The sequence below is a fragment of the Cupressus sempervirens genome, chromosome 3 (assembly GCF_028749045.1).
Source record: "Cupressus sempervirens isolate cs-2001-9-10 chromosome 3, ASM2874904v1, whole genome shotgun sequence".
Classification (NCBI taxonomy): domain Eukaryota; kingdom Viridiplantae; phylum Streptophyta; class Pinopsida; order Cupressales; family Cupressaceae; genus Cupressus; species Cupressus sempervirens.
In genome coordinates this window covers 1,002,390,745-1,002,410,217 of record NC_143120.1, presented here as the reverse complement: position 1 = coordinate 1,002,410,217, position 19,473 = coordinate 1,002,390,745, and the positions used below count along the sequence as shown (strand labels likewise).

Below are 19,473 nucleotides of genomic sequence, written 5' to 3'. Positions count from 1 at the left end.
CTCCATGAAGCTCATTTATCAACTCATCGATCCTAGGAATGGGGTACTTGGTTTTAATTATCTTCCTATTAAGCACCTTGTAATCAATGCACATCCTTAATGTCCCATCCTTCTTTTTCACCAACACCACTAAAGAAGTAAAAGGAGACTTACTTGGTCTAATATGGCCCATAGCAAGTAACTCCTTTATGGTTTTTTCAATTTCATCCTTCAACCTCTTTGAATGGCTATAAGGTGTAATCATGATGGGCTTAGCTCCCTCCTCTAACTCAATGATGTGCTCAATACCCCTGTCTAGTGGTCTACCTCGTGGAATGTCATTGAAAACCTTAGAGTGTTTAACTCTAAGCTCCTGAACATTAGGAGGATATTCATTATTTTGTTGTCCCTCTTGTGATGGCATTAGCATGCACTCTACTACCCACTCTACATGATCATGTCGAATCAATCTAGCCATCCTCTAGAAAGAGACCATTCTAAAATTATTATCCCTGATTTCCTTAAGAATGTGTGTCTTCCCATTCACTTTAAACCTCATCTCCATCTCCTTAAGATTAAGAGTGAATCACCAATATCATGCAACCAACTCAGCCCAAGGACTATATCTATATCTCCCATATGCACAACATAGAATTCTACCTTAAAGGTATAGTTATTAACTTCCAATGGGAGTCCATTGATCTTACGATCACAATTGAGGACATAGCCATCAACTACTCGCACTCTAATTCCTCCAAACTCCTCTATTTGTATGCCACACTTCTCCTCCAGCCTAGCATCATGAAATTACGAGTAACACCAATATCAAACAAAGTTATAACACGTTGTCCAACAAGTACTCCTCTCATTCAAAATGATCCTTCCTACTTAATACCAATGAGATGAGCTTCCCTAAGTTGCCCATGTCCTTCCTTATCCGTGGACTCCATTTTAGAGAAGTTTTCAGCCTTGTCTTCCTTTTTTTCGCCATCTATTTCCTCTATATCAGACTGCTAGTTTGAATTATCTGATTGTGATTCCTTATAGTATGCCCACATAATTTTGTTAGCTTTGCCCTTTAGTCTAAGAGGACAGTCATGGTTTGCATCATAGGGTCCCTTACAGTAGAAACATATTATTTTCTTCTTCAAATTATTTAATGTTTCCCTATCAAAAGGTGTTGGAGTTTTATCTTTAGAATCATTTTTAAAACCAATCCTCTCTAGTTTATAAAATGGTTTGTTATCCTTACTAGAAGATGATCCTTTGGACTAAAATTTGTTTGTTGGGATTGAATGTTCCATACTTCTTGCCTTCTTTAGAGCTTCTTGTAAAGAAATGGGATCAAATACTTGTATCCAACCTCTCATTGGTTCAGATAGGCCCTCAATGAAAAGAACTATCAATCTACGCTTTGAAATGTTTGGCACCATGACTGCCAACCGCTGAAATTCACCAATGAAATGCTCCAAGTTGCCTATTTGTTTCAGTTGTGCTAATTCCCAGAAGTAAACCTCTGGATCTTTCTTATCAAATCTTTCAACCAACCTATCCGCAAAGTCCTGGTACTCTGTCACCTAATTATGTTGAAGTGTTAATATTCCATGGTACCAACAATCATGTGCTACTCCCTCCAAATGCAAAGTGGTGTATTTGATAGCTTCAATCTCTTTCATTGTCCTTAATGCCAAGAATGTGTCAAGCTTATGAATCCAAGCTTGAGCTGTCATCTTACCATTCCCATCAAATGTAGGCATAGTAAGCTTGCTTGTAGCCCTTTTTAGCTCACTATTTTGACCCCTAGGCCTCCTATCCTGTCTGAGTGACTTTTAATGTTCTCTCCTCTGATTTACAAAGCATTCAAAGGTCATCCTCTCCCAAACCTATGGCGCCAATAATTTCCATTCATCATTTGCAGCCATAAGAATATCTACAAATGTCTCATCCTCAACTTCCTCTGTTGCTTCCTGTACTAGTTCCTCTCTAACAAAAAAGGGACGTGTAGGCCTGTCTGCTATTCTGGAAAGAGTTCTATGAATTCTAGGTAATCCCACTACACTCCTGTTATCCCCTTATTCCTAATTCCATTTGTCTTGTGGGTTCATGTGCTCAACCATGGTGGTGAGTTCCCATAAAACCTGAGCCATTCACTCATCCTATAACCATTGCTCTGAAAAATTCCCTTATATCCTAATCCTCATTCCTATTGTCTCTTGGTGGGCTATGCTCTTGCCTATCACTTATGGTGTCTAGCTGCCTGATAAAATCATGTTCCCTATCAAAAAAAGCTCGCCTAATAGTGAAAAATCTATGAGAGCCAACCCTAGGTGGCTTGTGATTGCTAAACCCTCAAGATGGCAGGATTTAGCTCTGATACCAATGTAATATCTCTAACCCAAACTAACTAATTTTAGCTCAATGAATATTGTCAAATACTTGTATGCTGCCTTTTAATGCTAAGAAATTTGCAAATGATATTACAATGCCTCTTACAATGAACTAATATACAAGTGTAATTATTTTGGTACTTTCAATGCATATACATGGTTCAACTAGATATGAAATGCATACCTACAACTAACTAACATTTTGACAAACAATTGACGTACAAGTATTATGTTGATCATATATGCTATTAGATGGACATTTTGTCAAACAAATGGTATGCAACATGTATCTCCTTTATTGAATTCATTCTCATGTACAATGTTGCTATGAGTTTGCTAAGACAAATAGGCTTATAATAATGACTACAATAATGCTAAAATCTGATTCTGAATTATCACAACAAAATCATATGCCTAAAAATTACAATGTTAACTACTAATAGTTACAATAGGAACCTACTAATAGTGATGCCCAAGGATGGAGATTAATCAGGCATAAGAACTATAGTGCGACATTGTTCTTGCATACTGTAGTAGCCAACAATAATTGTATTTTCCAATTTAAGCACAAATAGAACTCTTGAATTGAAGCTCTCTTGAATACCAAATTCAATGGATATTTCACCACCTCGAATGGTTGCAACATTGAAGATTTGATGTTCTCCAATGGTTGACTGAAATCAAAAACCTTAGTTTGTTCTCCCAAGTTTATATCAAATGCAATTCACAATAATTGGATGATTAACAGTGAAGCTCTCACCTATATTTATTCTTTTCCTTCACCCTTCTAGAAGGAAATCAAATATTATTTAATTGCATTCTCTAGAAGCTTCCCCCTCTCCAATACAATAATTAGTTGTATTTCTAAAAAATGCACTCTCTAGAAGCTTCTCCCTTGCAATATAATAATTAGTTGTGCTTCTAGAAAATTAAATTAATTAAATATAAAGTCACCTTTCTATTTTAAATTTATTTAATGACTTTATAAAAAAAAAATTTGATCAATTTCTCCTTTTTTCTCCACTTAGCCTTCGGAGAATGTAAAGGCTAAGAGCTCCACTGAGATGCTAAAAAGATGGGGAACAAAAAGGGTGATCTCTTCTCCAACTCCATATATTAGCGGAATTCGTCAACACACGGAAAACACCATAACTAAAAGATCACACAATCAAATCAACACAACAAAACTATTGTCTCCATTATTATCACGAACAAGAATCCACAAAAATAACACACTCAGGCAAGAATAACTACACTTAGAATGAGAGTACCAAAAGCATATGTTATTGCATCAAAATAACAACTTGGAATACATATTACATTCCTGAATTTATAAGAAATCATTTCCTCAATTTGTTTTGAGAGTGAGAGACATCTTTATGCAAACATATTCTTCTAAACTAATAAAACAAATCTATTTATATACAAACTAACTCTCTAAATGGTGCTAAGCAGGACTTCACCCTTGTTTATATCAATTAATGGGTGCATGAGCCTTTACATGTCTTAAAACAAAGAAAGAAGTAGTAGATAAGAAGGAAGCTATAAGAGGATCTGGGAGTGACTAGAAGCTCTAACAATGGAAGCTTGGCCTTGTTTGAACATTTCTAGGAGTTAAACTATTGTCAGAATGTGTTTTTGATGCATGGAAAACTCTAAATTTGGAACTGGCAATCAACTGTCAGCGCACCTTTGACTTCTTCAAAATTTCTGGCACACCTTTGGAATAGTTCATCTCTAAAACAACACACATTCACACCTTTGGCTTCTAAGTTTTCTTCCCCTTTATACCATAGTGATGTCTAGATGTTTGCTCTTGAATTTCACTATAATCTCCATCACTTGGGAAGCTTCTAGAAAATATAAAGCCTCATATTAATGCTTGACTATTTGCCAATAATTATTGATATCTATTTGAGTATCTGCAAAATCGTTAAGTATACTATCAAGTTTCAACAAAACCTCTTCAATCTTGAATGCTTGCCTAATATCTTCATCAGAAAAAATATCCTCGAAAGTTCTTCAAAATTGCTCAACCACTGCTTGTACTAACTTGAGCTTTTTCTTTGTCTCATCTTCAAAAATCTCAAGGGAAATAGCATCATAACACCTATCTACGTCGAAAATTTGGTCTTGAGACTAGCCTTTCAACTTATGAATATCTTCATGAAGTCCTTCCATGACCTTATTTCTGAAAGCTATCTTCTCAATCAAATCCTCAAGTTTATCAATACCATCTATTATATACACTTCCACGAGTGTACGATACCTTTGACCTTTTATTGTTTGGAGTGCTTGAAGTTCTTTTCCCGAGGGATGTACCTCATCCATAAGCCCAAAATCCTAGTTTACTATAGCCACTAGTTTCTTTCCATTAGAATGAACATTATGCAACAAGTTCAAATTAGCCTGTATTATATTGTTAGCACCCAATATGAACATGGTTTTAAAACTTCAAGTGCAGAGTGTTTGAACCACCTTGAACTGAAGTTCAAATTAGTTCAAAGTGGTTCGATGGTTCAAACTAGTTCAACATGCAGATTTAGAATCAGGGTTTAGGCTCCATGTCTTCAAGTTCAATGATCCAGTGCAGGGGTATCGAGCCCATTGAGTTTAGATTCAGTCTACATAGGAAGATTAATATATTCTAAATTCAGTTTGAAGGCTTGATAATCTCAGTATTATAGATGACTTTGTGGTCTCCAAAGGCAATAGTTAGCCTCATTCAACATTTTAAGTTCAATTGATATAAAGTGGCTTACTGATTGATAATACTAATTTCAAGTGTTCAACTCCAGAGTTCATATGTTGGAAATTCAAAGGGAATATAATTGGTATAGGTTAAACATAAGGATGCCAATAGACTCACAGATACTCACAATATATGAAGATGACCAAGATTTCATAAATGTAGAATGAGTGTGAATCATTCAACAGTTTCCCCCACTACATGAGTACAATTCATAATAGATGGCATAACTAATGCAATGACAAACTTGGCCACCATATCATGGCAGTGTGTGGGAATATTCAATAATTTGTATTTGTATCCCTATCGAATATGAAATCTTCCATTCTCTAAGCTTAAATGAAGTTTTGAATCCAATGGGCAGCCCCAACAATGAGAAAGTGATAACGTTGAGTTCAAATCACATTCAAATCAAGTCAAATCATGTTCAATGTGTGGAGCTCATCATTATAGCTGCAAGGCAAATGATAATTAAAGACACTCACAGGAATACCCAATGTGTCATTATGGAATCTAGAAAATTCCTTATCAAGCAAGAAAAGATACCAGTAGCCTTGGCAATAAAGCCATGTGTTAGTTGTTAAAGAATCAGTGGCGGCTATATGGATTATACACACGTCTGGTTTAGCATTCCAATCATTGAAATAACAAATGAGAAACATGTACATTGTGAGACACATGGTCATATATGAACTATTTGATTTAATATTCCTAGCCACGACTTGCAGAAATTCGTCATTTTCCAATCACAGAGAGTCTTTTTTTCCTTCGCGGTGGCATGATAACATAGAGCGTATTCAATAATTTTCATCATCTCAGGGTTTCGGTAAGTGGAAGTAGTATTTTCAAATTGAATTGACAGATTAAAATGTTTGCTGGTAATGAAGCCTGAATATGTCACACATTACAAGTAATAGGGATCTTCAAGTCGATGGTGAAGGACGACTACATATGGGATGATCACGAAACCCATGAGTGTGAATTGTAGAAGTATAAAATATATATGCTCAATGGCACAAAGAACATGAGTGAACTGTTTGATAGAGAGTTAGAAAATTTAAGCAACATGCTCCCACTTTTGGAGTCAATAACTAATGAACAAGAATGCCCAGCAAGCATAAGAATATACGTAGCCTGAACACTCCATATCGAGAAACAATAGATTATGCTTTGTGATATACAAATGATATTGACACCTTGTCCAATTCTCTGAAGGTGTGTTGAATCGAGACTTTGAAAAAATGATGCAGTGTGATCCACGTTTGAAGAATCTCAGTGAGCGCACCATCCCTTTTTCTGGTTCTTCTTTCTTTGAAAGCCAGAATTTGATGCTCGATATGCATAGACATCATCAATGTCTCTACCCAGGGAATATTATGACTTTGATGACACTTGGAAACATTAAATGATTTATCGGTAGAGGTGATATTGTAAATTATCCATTGATTAATACCAGTTAGCCAAATTGATTATCAACAATCATATTAAGAAAAGGAATGAAATCAAGATAATCTCATGATTTGATTAAACTTACTATAATTACTATAAAGGATTAAAATCCCAAGGTAAAGGTCATTCAAGGGAGGTGAAGAATAATTAATAATTATTAATCCCTCTCATTTGCAAGATGTAGTTCTTATAACTAAAAAGAAATAGACCCATGAAGAGGACAAAGCAAGCTACGAGAGAACAAGAAAGGGGAATTTTAAAGAACATAAGGACTAAAAAGATGGAAATGGGAGTAACCAAAGAGGGGCCAGTTCCAAGATTCAGTTAGGAAACTGAAAAGCCTTGGGAAAGGGGGGGATACATCTTTTCTCTTCAATACTACAAACTTGGTGCAACAGTAAAAGGGGAAACTTTCCCAAATTATTCGGAGCCTTAGCCCATTTTCTTGTGAAGGTCATGAGGAGTAGAGTGAGATTTTCTTTTCTTTTCTTTCTTTCTGAACTGTGTGTCAAGAGTAAGAGAGTTGTGTTTTGTTTTGAAATGTAGAGAAAAACTTTAGATTCCATTAATGGTGATTGTAATAGCAAATGCATCTTTATGCATAAGAGGAGGGAGACTTGAAAGTTAATTGTTTATTAAAACTTTGATTTTGAGCAATCTACTTTCCACTAATCGTGATCTTTGTGTCACTTTAGTTTTCTCTGAAATATGCTATTATATCTCCATATCTTTATTTCTACATTTTCTCAAGAAGAAGGATAATGTGTTTCTTAACTTCTCCTTTATAACATGTTAGGGTGAATGGGCTTTGTATCATTTACCATTTATTTTCTTTTAGTTGTTATGTTTATGCATCTACATTGTATTTACAGATAAATGCTTGATGTCCTTTTGTGCTTTTTGGTTAAAAGCATTCATAATCAATTCATTGAACATCTCATACAGGGAGCTGTACTCTATAAAATTTAGAGGAAGGTTATCAATTTCATGATAACCTATCCAGCTATTAGTGTTGATTTGTCCTTTCACTTGAGCATTCAGGGTCAGATTTGCAAAGGACAATTTGTTCACCAACATATATATACACCTTTCTGCTCAAAATTGTCACACCATTGCTGACATGCTCCAAAAAATGAATCAACTTGGACACTCCCCTTATCTCTCCTTTCTAGTACCGCAATGAGAGTACCCTCTAGGTGCTCTTGATCCAATGGACCTACAATTTCATGTGGATATCCTCTTAGTAGCTCATTTTCTTTATGCAACTTTATTAATTCATTCTCATTATCATCAAAATGCTTGAACACATCCCTAACACTCACAGTGGTCGTTACTTTAGCTGAGTCTACTATGGGCTTTCCTAATATAACTTATGTAATTTGATAGTCCTTAGGAGTCAAATCTCTAGTCTCAGCATGTGGAGGAGGAATGGTTATGTGAGCAAGTAGGTCCTAATCTCTATTCTTCATTATGAAGGTCAATTGTTGTGCATAACCTGTAGGTAGCTTAGGCCTCTTGATGGCTTCTACTAGTGCATCCATACTCTCCTCTTCAATCAGGTTCAGTTATAGCTTTTGTCAAACCATAACTTCCTTTTTCAACCAGGCTCGCACAATGCCCATAGGAGACATATATTTGGCTGAAAATGAGGACTGTCATTCAGGCCCTTTTCCCTTTTCCCTTCTTTGTGGATTCTTCTCCTTTAGAGAGATATTTAAATTTGGTTTCCTTGCATCTATAGTATCAAAAGTCCTCACCTTTATATCCAGGAAGTTTGCTTAGGTTCTTCAGGTATCTATCCTCCCTCTGATACTTCACCAGTTGGCCTTTGTTTTGGCTCCTCTTGATACACCTCTCTCTCTCTCTCTCTCTCTCTCTCTTCTTCAGTGATATGAGGGAGGGCAGTGGTTGATCCTTTCTCCAAAAATGAAAAATCCTAAAATGATGTTGGTGAGGTACCGAAAGATCCTTGTGGGATAGGTGGCCTTTTATTCCAATCCTCTCCCAAAGGTTGGTTCGTGGGTGTATCTCATATTTTATCACCCACCATTTCAGTCCCTACTAGCACAAAGCCAAAATTAGACATCTTGAAAATATATGTTCCCTGCTTCTCTTGCTCATCCATCCACTATTACTACTCATTCTCTAAAGTTGTAACCTCAATAGGTTGTCTAGGAATAGATGGTGGCATAATGGTGGAGCTTCTTCCCTCTCTTCCTAGGTAGCCCTTGCCAAGCGTGTCCTTTGATTCAATGGGAGATTGTCTTCTTCATCTTCTTCTTCTTTATCAGCCTCAAGGATGGTTTCCTAGACTAGAAGAATATGTATAACCTTTCTTTGTATCTTCCACCTTCTAGTCCTTCTAACTACAGGTCTAACTTTAGCTTTCTTAGCAGTTTAGGGAGAGGCTTCTTCATAATGTACAGATGGTGACACCTCCTACACTTCATGTTCTTGTTCTTGTGCTTGTTACTATTCTTGTTCTGGTAGAGACACTTGTGAAATATACTGAGCTTGAGCTGTCTCTTGAGGTTGAGTCACCTCTTCTTATTGAGGTACTTCAGCTTCGGTTTCAACTTGCTTTGGAGAATCTCTTTTCCTCTTATTCTTCCCTTCATCAAATCTAAAATATCCAACATTCCTATCATGTTTATACACCATTTCCAGCCTAATTGGAGATTGGGCAGGGAATGTTGGTACTGTAACTTTTACACCTTTACCCTTTACTGGGTGTGTTGTGGCTTAGAGGGTGATTGTCTAAGGAAATGGGTCTATTTTAAAGGGCTTCTTGATCCAATATCTTGTTAATTGAATTACATGTCTCACCCAATTATTGATATTTGCATTCTCTTCCCTATTAACCTCTACATTCATAATTGGTCTATCAAATATCTTGTCACGATTGTACAAGGGATCTAAGACCTCTTGAGTATCTTGTTGGACAACATTTAGTGGGATCTTTATGTTCAAGGCACTTCCTCCTAGATATAGAGTCATCCTAAAATAATCCCTAATTCAGATATTGTAGTCATCTATCAAGTTCATCCAATGATCTTCTACTACATCTTCATGAACAAATTTTTTTCCTACCAAAAGTTAAACTCATGCCAATATTGTAAAAAAATGGTCGAGGGGAGTTGTAATCTTCCAAGGGATATTGATCCCATTCTACATCAAAGGTCATGATATCATGTTTTTGCTCAACTTCAAATGGATCTATAGTGATAGGTCATACTAGGTCTTCTTGTGTTCTTTCATCACTCTGTCATATGTATATGTGAATTATCTTGCAATCTCTAGTAAAATGAGCCTATTTGATAGATATCTTGGGAGTTTATTCAGATTCATAGTTGTACCTGCTACCCTTACATAGGTGAATGTCTTGAATTGGATGTAATAGGTACCCATCTCTGCACTCTTTGTTGCTACCTCTACTGACATCCTCTTGGCATAATCACCCTCAATGAATCAGATGATTGCAAAAATGAAAGCATCATTCACTATTTTGTATTCCTTTCTTTGATATAAGAGCTTCATCTTTACCAATCAGGGATATACCACATAAGGCTAGGAGTTAGCATCTTGCATGCTTCCCTTCTTATATAATCCTTGATAGTTAGTTGTCCTTGCTGCTAGTAAATACACTAAGTAGGATGTCATGTAAAACTTGGGGTTAACTTTGACTCCTACCAATTGCTCATCTAAGTTTTCACTTAGTATTGTGGCCCAATCAATTGGCATTTCAGTTGTTCTAATGGTCTTGATGAAATGTACCATCCAAATATTTAGGTGCCTAACTATCAATAAACCCATAACCCTGCTTAGAAGCATAATGAAGTATTGAATATCATCCTCATGTATCATTTGGTCATATCTACCTTGCCTAATCTTTGTCCCACCAGTGTTCTATCAATCAAGAATGACGATTGTATGATCTCTTTAGCTTCCTTTTCATTTTCCCTATACCATCTAACTACTCGATGATAGGTGATTTTAACATATTGATCTGCTCTCAGGAGATGGAAAACTTTCTCAATGTTTCTCGGTCTTAAGTCCAAGACTATCTCCCATGTTATACTCTTCACAACTCTTTCTTCTGACACATAATTCTCTACCAAGGCCATGACCAGCTCTGAAGATTGCATTGATTTGGGATGTGAGGCTGCATTAACCAAGCCTGATCTTAAAAGTGTTGAGACCATCAGGGACCTCTCCTTAGGCTTGTTGTAAAGTACTAGGAACGCGCTCCAATCTATGTGTCCCAACTAATTATATCTAATCTCTGAATAAGCATCTTTAAGGCATGATTTCTTTGGTGCACCTTGAAACTTGAAAATAATTGGTTTTGGATCCATCTTTTCTATAAGTGAGGATGATGAGGAAGCCATTTTATTTGCACAAAACATAAACACATTAGTCTGGAGGGGTCAAAATTAAACCCTAACAAAACCCTAATTGCTAAAAAAGTAAACCCAGAACCCCAAAACCCTTGCAAAACCAATCAAATCCCACTTTTAGCTATGTTTATGCAATTTAGTGCACCATGCGCACCTTGATAGCTGTGCTAGGTGCACTAAATAACCTTTACAAGGTTATTAAGTGCACAATGTCACACTTGCACAAGTGTGCACCCTTGTGGAGTGCACACATGCGCATGTGTGCTACTGCACACATTGTAATGTGGTCTTTAAGAGATGTAAAGGGTTTGAGGTGTTAAGGGTGCACACATGTGCACCTTGATGGGGTGCACATGTGCGCGCCCTTACTTATGTTCTAGTTATAAGGGTCTAAAATGGTGAGCATATGTGCATCATTACCTAGGTTTCTTAATTTCAGTGATAAAGGTGTGCATGTGCGCACCTTGGAGAGGTGTGCAAATGCACACCTTTTCCTTAGGTTTACATTAGGTTTTTATGAAAGGTGTGCACCTGTGCACCTTGGATAGGTGCGAATGTGCACACCTTTACTTTGGTGAGTTATTGTTTAAAGCTTTTTAAATGGTAAATAAGGGTGTGCATGTGCACACCTTTCTTTTGTTAACTTAGTGTTTTTGTGTGTGTAAGATAGGTGTATAGTGCACCTGTAATGGTGCAGAGGTGTGCTCACAAAGACTCTAAAGGAGAAAATGAATAAGGGGAGTGGGGTGGTCCCAAGTATTTATAGACCTAGGACTATGCACACCTTTGGGATATGTGCACATGTGCACCTCCAAAGGCTGCACATGCACACTTCAACATCTAGTGCACTTGTACACCCATGATAGGTGTGCATGTGTGCTAGGTGCACTAGTGTGCACCTTAACCTCTTACTCACCTTTCCAATCCAAATTTCTCAAATCTAACAACTGGGTTTTTAGGCAGGGTACCAGGAAAGACCTAGACTCTAGGTAGAGCCCCAAAAAAAACTTAGACCCCAGACTAGGGATTTGGGAAAGAAAAACATTTACTAGGGGGTCCCATTTCTCCTAGAAATGGGGTGTGCATTGTGAAACCACAACAAATAGCCCCAACAAAAGGGAAGAAATGACAAAGGCATTGTTTCATTAGCAAACATTCTTCTAACATGTGTCAAATACCAACTAAATCCTGAATACTCCATGGATCGCCAAATGGAATGAGGAACATACTAAGGTTCAAACACCAAAAAAAATGTATCATCAGATCATAGAATCACTGGAATTGGCAAAGAAGATTAATACATGTATAACAAGACCTAATCTAGCAAGCAATATTTTCTTTTCAATAAGGGAAATAGAGGAAGGGGAATTAGTAGAGGAAACTTAGGATCTCTTAGATAATAATCATTATATATCTAATAAGAATGGATCCAAAGAACAAGACAAGAACATAGAAAACCCATTTCAAGATATGGACAAAAATATGATTGAGAATGTTGAGCTAGAGGAAAATGCCTGTAGACTACAACAACATGGAATTTGTGTGAACCAAAATTTATTCATAGAAGATATCAAAAAACTTGAGAATGCATAAAAGACTTACTCATGATCTATTTTAATTCAAAATGATATAAGTGACCAATTAATACTCTGTGACAAAGTTCATGAAGGTCATCTCCAAACAATCGCATTAGAAAATGGATCTGAATAGATTAATAAGAATATTAGAACCAACATTGTTCCTCTTCCACTATTGGGTCAAGGTTAAAAGAATCTATGTATAATAAACTATCATCCATCCAGTTCTGATGTAAGATCATCTTGGGTTGCCTTGTTATCTTGTTCATCTTTATGCATTTTGCCAGTCATTGTCAAGTTGTAGTTATTGTTGAGTTCTTGTATTAGCCAAGAGCAGTTATTGTCGAGTTATAGTGATGACCAAGTTCCCTATGTTTGTCAAGTTCCTACTTTGGGTGAGTCATGTGGTTTCCAAGTTCCTTCAAGTGTCAAGTGAGCTCACTAGTTTGTTGATGCTTGGTTCTTTATTTAACTGAGTTTGTTAGTGATTGGTACCTAGTATGAGTCGACTTGTGTATTCAATTTGAGTTGTGAATTTAATGTAGGGATTGTGCATTAGGATACATGCATACTATTGTAAGGTTGACCTTCTCTTGTGTAAATATATAGAATCTTTTGTAAGCCATTTTGGCAAGTACAAGTAGTGAGTCTAGTTTTAGTGAGAAAGGGGGAGATCATGTAGAAGCACCACAGAAGTTAGCAAGAGAAAGTATGGATATCTAATCACAAGTATATCATATTGGATGAATTTTGATGTATATCTAATTATTGTATTGTTCATAACCTAAAAGGCCTCACAGTTGGGCATGTTCATGGATAATTTAATGAATCTATAAGATATTTGTTATTTCTCCCTCTCCTTGGTGTTGTTCTCTATTATTTGCTTTTATTGTATTTACTCAGTACGGTATTTGGACAATGAGGTGTGTTTCTGGTCCTAATTTTCCAACCATCCCTATGTTAGGTGGTACAGAGCTTGAGGTTCTTCCTTGTGAAGATTGGATCATATAGAACCCTAATTGGTTTTTGGTTGTAGGGTGGCAAACATGCGAATTTGACCTATAACTAGTAGAGGGTTACAATCTTGCAAGAACTTGTTCATCAAAATGGTTTGAGGTAGATGAAATGTTGATAATGCCATATTGGACAAGTTGAGACAAATTGCAACCAAATTAGACATTGTGGAGATAGCCTAGAGGAGAGGAGTGCATCTTGATGATGTGAGTGATGATGAAGTAGTGGCAACAAACCTTAACCCAGAGCCTAAAGAAGATCAAGATGAGGAAAGATTGTTGAGAGTGTTATCTAGGGCACATCCAAAGCCTATTGTTGAAGTTGTTCCTTATGATGGAAAGTTGAAGAATATTAATGTTGTGTTGGATTGGATCTCTAATATGGAGAAGTTTTTTGAGTTTAAAAGAACTCCCGATAATAGGAAGGTTGAGATTGTAGTCACTAGGTTGAAAGGTCATGCCTCGCTATGGTGGGAGCATTTGCAAACTAATAGACAAAGAAGAGGAAAATAAAAAATTATAACTTGGTTGAAAATGGTGAACAAGGTAATGAAGAGATTCCTTCCTGTCGATTACCAAGTTAGCTTGTTAAGGAAAATGCAAAATTTGATACAAAAGGGCATGACTATGAAGGAGTATGCTAATGAATTTTATAGATTGGACATTAGATCTGGACATGTTGATAATGAGGTTGAGAAAGTTGCAAGGTACTTGAATAGATTGAGATCTAGATTTCAAGATGAAATAAGTTTTGTGAAATTGGATAGTGTGGAAGAAGCATATCAATATGCCTCAAACAAATACAAAGAGGTAGAGGTGTCATATTTCATATAGGCAAAGGTAGATGTTATGGAAAAGTGGTAGATATGATAATTTTGTGTGAAATAAGGGCAAATCTGAATTGGATAGTGAGGATAAAGGCAAGACCGAGTAGAAAGGTGGTAATTCTTACCGAGAGGCACTAGTTATTATCAAGGAAGAGGTAATTCTTACCCTAGAGGTGGTTTTCATAGTAATTCTTTTAGATGTGGTAAAGAAGGGCATAGATCCTTCGAGTGTAAATATTTTGGTGAGAGTGCAAATGGTAATATAAATGTTGTGTGTCATGCCCAAAACATCAGGGCAAAACACACCCAATTTTTTTTTTAAACATAATAATAAATTAATCCATTTTTCTATAATTTAAAGTTAATCACACTACTAAGTTCAATATGTTTAATTGAACATGTTTATGCATAGACAAAATGAGGACCATGTACGTGATCTCCTAACGATGTCCTATCATTTCCATCTAAGTTTATAATCTATGAGAAAAGAAGATTGCTAAATCGAGCATTCATTGCTATCTTGATTTCGACATTTGCTTTGCTTTTCTATTACTTTAATTTTAATCAGTATATTATTTATCATATACTTTTAAACAACTCATACGTAAACCAACCATCTATTTAAACTACTAGAGAACATAATCTACAACTACCTTAAGTAGCGTAAATATGAATATCATAACATTTTTTATCTAGATATTGATAACAATGTAATTCAATTATTTAACAACAAAATAAGTAATTATAACTCTAATTATTGAGACATTTGAAATTTAAAGAACTCTCTAAGTAAAGTAACGTCTAACGTCCAATATCTTAACTTAATTTTTATACTGACATAATAATACCACCATTACTCTGACCAAGACTAAATAATAATTCAAATAATTACGACATGACAAGTACTCAAATCACTATCTAATTAATTAAAATTAAATAAAAATATCTACCATTTTCTTAGCAAAATAGTAACTAATAACGAAACTAACTTCTCTAAATAAAATCTAATCAATGAATTATTCTCACTAAAATATACTAAATTAGAACTTAAATCACAACATATTCTCATTTAACACTTACAACAATCAAATTTTAGTACTTTAGTATACAACATGAAACACCACTTACCACTTAACTTAAATAGGTTTAAACAACTGGAAGAAAATGACAACAATGATTCTCTTAAACTTAATCTAATAATAATCGTGTCTTAAACATGTAGCAAAACAACTAAGAACTCCAAATTTATTTTTTTTGCTATATTTGCATTTATTAAAAGAAAGTAATTTCAAACCTAAAAATCAATTATACCTATAGAGCTTCCACTTAAAATTTAAAACAATAATAATTTAATATCGTTATTGTCTATCCGCTTTAAACTTTTAATTGAATTCTAACATTTAAATTTTAATATAAGATTTCATAAATAAATAAACAAATCTACCTCTAACATTGATAAATTTTATAACTTAGAAGAACAAACCCTAAGTTAACCTCATTAACACATAATCTTCTAACAAACTAACCTTATTAAGTAAAATTAATACTAGATATTACCATACTAACATCTAACTAAAAGGTTACTATACCACATTCCAACTTACAACTCGAGTTAAATTTTAATATTAAACTAAACTACTATTAAAAAAGCATAATAATGAAATTTATAAATATAAAACTTTAACTAAATTTAAAAGTCTTTATACATGAAAAAGAAAACTTAACCAAAACACATACCAACCTACCTACCCTAACGACCTACCAACCCTACTACTCCCACTTGGCCACTTGGCCTCATGCAATCCCATACCCCTTGGGTGGTCCCCAAGGCTCACGCTGCCCAACCCCTGCCTTGGCAGGCCTGGTCCCCTCTCACGCATGTGGACAGAGGCTTAAAACTGGTGCTAAGGAAGTTGCAAGGAAGAGTGTTAAACACTCATGTAAAAACCTTGGTTTAAATGCCCCCCACCCACAACACTTCCTTGCCAAGCGCATAGACTATGTGAGCCTATGGAAATTCAAGGAAGATACAAGGGTCACATCAACCATAATATCCATTGACTTTGGTTTACAAGTCAGGTCTGCCCCTCTGCCAAAACTGATGCCAAGGAGAAGATTGAGTGGAGTGATAAGTGTATAAGTTATTGCATAAAGATTTGTGGGTGAACTATGGAATAAGCTTAGGAGGGTATTAGTGTGCCTAGGATATGAATTTAATTATATATATATTTCCTTCTTTTCTTATATTAATATCTTTTTTTTATGAAACACAAGAGCATCAATAGGGGAATATTCTCTATTTCAAATCAAGGATTAATACATTCTCTCATACAAACTCCAGCATCCTGTAGATGGATGTTTGAAAATTTTGCCTTCTCTTTTTTTTGAAAGTATGTGAATATTTTGGTTTGGAACTATATTTTACCAAGAGATGTGTATGTCCTTATCAAATTTTATGTTACTAACTACTTAGTTTAACAAGGGAGTTGATAATTTAGTTCATCAACAATGCAAAATTTATTTATTTTATCTCCCAATATTCACGAATAAAATAGAAAAATTTGACAACATAATTTCTTCCTTAGCAACTTGGACTTGAAAATTGCATAATTGAATCATCACCATTTTACCTATTCTTTATTTCACATATGCATGATTTAAATAACATAAGATTTGAAAAAATAAGAGTGTTACTAAATCTTTTCTTTTTTATTAATCAACCTGGTTCAAGGCTCTGTCAAGAAAGAACTAGTAAGAAAACTTGACATCTTTGCCAAATACATCAAAATTTAAAATACATTTTTACATAATGATACCATTCAATTGAATTCTCTTCTAGGTCTTTTACAAGAGATTCTTTTCCAATATCTTCAATGCATCAAGGGAACCGTGGAGAGACAAGAACCAACATGGAGGTAAGACAACATAATAAGATGAACAATTCAAGCATGCATTTCCAACCTGATTTTGCACAATAGGTTCAATATTGAACCAAAATAGGGGGGAGGTGGAGTTTCTCAATAGGAGATGTCATAACATAGCCTTTTTGGGGCTAAAATTCAAGAACTTTCGTTCTTCTACAAATGCCTTTTCGAGGCCAATGCAACAAGGATTTTCATTCCTTCCCTTCTACAAGAATTCAAATTTTCATACAAGGTATGTGATGACAAGTAGGGGCTCATACACCCTACCCTCTTTCCCTCTTCTCACCATGAGAGGAGACTCTACACTATTGAGGTCCAACTAAGGCCCTTCCCCCATACTTGGCCACTTCTTCCCTATCCAAGGGTGAGTAATGCCAAAATAATCCCCATGAAATTCCCTCAAAATTTCAAAGCAAAGCATAAAAAAAAAATCCAAAAACAAGTTAAGATTCCCCCAAAACACCCTCAACACACATACAAGCAATACAAAGATCATCACAATGCCTTATGCATGAATCAAGCATGAACAATAAGAAGAAACATGATCAAAAGAGTGAAGAACCCTACCTTCACAAAAAGTTATGGTAAAATGACAAGTTGAAAAGAGCTTATCCTCTCTTTCCTTCAATCTTCAACTTCTCTCTAAAAACTAGAGATTGGGTAACAACCCCAAAGCTTCTCCAAAATGCCTCTAAATATGACCCTAACTCAACTAGACTTTAGGTAACCTCAAGGTGGAGTTTGAGTCACCAACTCATGAAGGAGACAAATCAATTTTCGCAATCAACCAAAAGTAGGGTTTTTGAGTGACCCTAAAAGTCAACCAAAGAGGCTAAGGGGGTGGAAAGTACTCCCAACCCCTACCCTTACCCCTAGGGTACTTAAATTTAATGTTTTTAGGCCTTAAAGACTTAATAGAACCCAAAAAAAGGTAGGAGAATTTTAAGACCAATTAAAAACCTTCAAAGAAAGACAATGCAAAGATAGCACAAATTAACAAGGGGTTTAGTTCCATCTTTCCATGGGGTTTCCCGACTAAATATCCTGCACACTAATTGCACACATCAGTAGTTCAAAAAATTCACATACATATATTCAAAACTTATCTGTATAGTTTCATGAATCAAAACATGAATCTTTCATATAGTTAACTGTTTAATTCATTTCCTCTCACATTTAATCATCAGTGGACACAAAATCAATATAACATAACTTATTCACTAATTCAAATTAATATACTAGAATAATCATCATTAGGCATGCATCTACCTAACATCATAACATCACTAATTTAGAAATACTGAACTCTTTGAAAGCATAAAACTTAATCATCGAGGTACCAAAATCAACACCCTTATCATTGGGTGCAAAATGCCTTGTATTATCATTAGTAAAACTTTAATATTTACCCAATCGAGAAAATGTAGTAGTTCTCGAATCACTAAGAATTTTAAACATGGATGAATTAACTAATCACAATTTCATTAGGGCATTCACAACATAAAACATTACATCTTATCCATTTCAATCTCCTATAGCAGTTTTGACAGAGCATTCGTATTGATAATTACATACAAGGAGGTACCTTACATTGTGATTCAAGGATATCTTGAGGATTCACCAAGCAGACCTAAGGCTGGAGAGAACTTGATAGTAATGAGAATTGTGTGCAATGAAACTATCCCAAGGAGAAGTCTTTTCAAAACTAGATGTAAGATGGTAGGAAAATGTTGTAAAGTGATCATTGATAGCAAAAGTTCAGCAAATTTTACATCAAAGGAGTTAGTTACGAAATTGTGGTTGCAGATGTTGAGGCATCACAAATCCTATCATGTTTCATGGATCAAGGATGAGCATAAGTTGTTGGTAAGTGAGCAATGTGTTGTGAAATTCAAGATTGGAAACTACTTTGATGAAGTTCTGTGTGATATTATGCCTATGGATTATTGTCATATTCTATTAAGAAGACCTTGGCAGTATGATAGAAATGTTGTGCATGATGGTAGATTGAATCAATATACTCTTTGGGTGAATGAAAGAAAAAACATTATTGCCTTTGATTGAAGGTTTAGATGAGGTAAATTGTAATACTATTGGAGTTTGTATGGTTATTGGGGAATAATTTGAGAAGGACATGGAGAAGAACTAAGTCCATTTTTCTATGATTCCTA

At 35.3% G+C, this 19,473-nt stretch overlaps 1 pseudogene; it reads left to right on the top strand.

Annotated features, from left to right (window-relative positions):
• The first annotated feature begins 8,990 nt into the window (after window positions 1-8,990).
• The window catches only part of LOC149570128 (F-box protein PP2-B1-like), an 82,496-nt pseudogene continuing 72,013 nt past the window's right edge, over window positions 8,991-19,473 (top strand).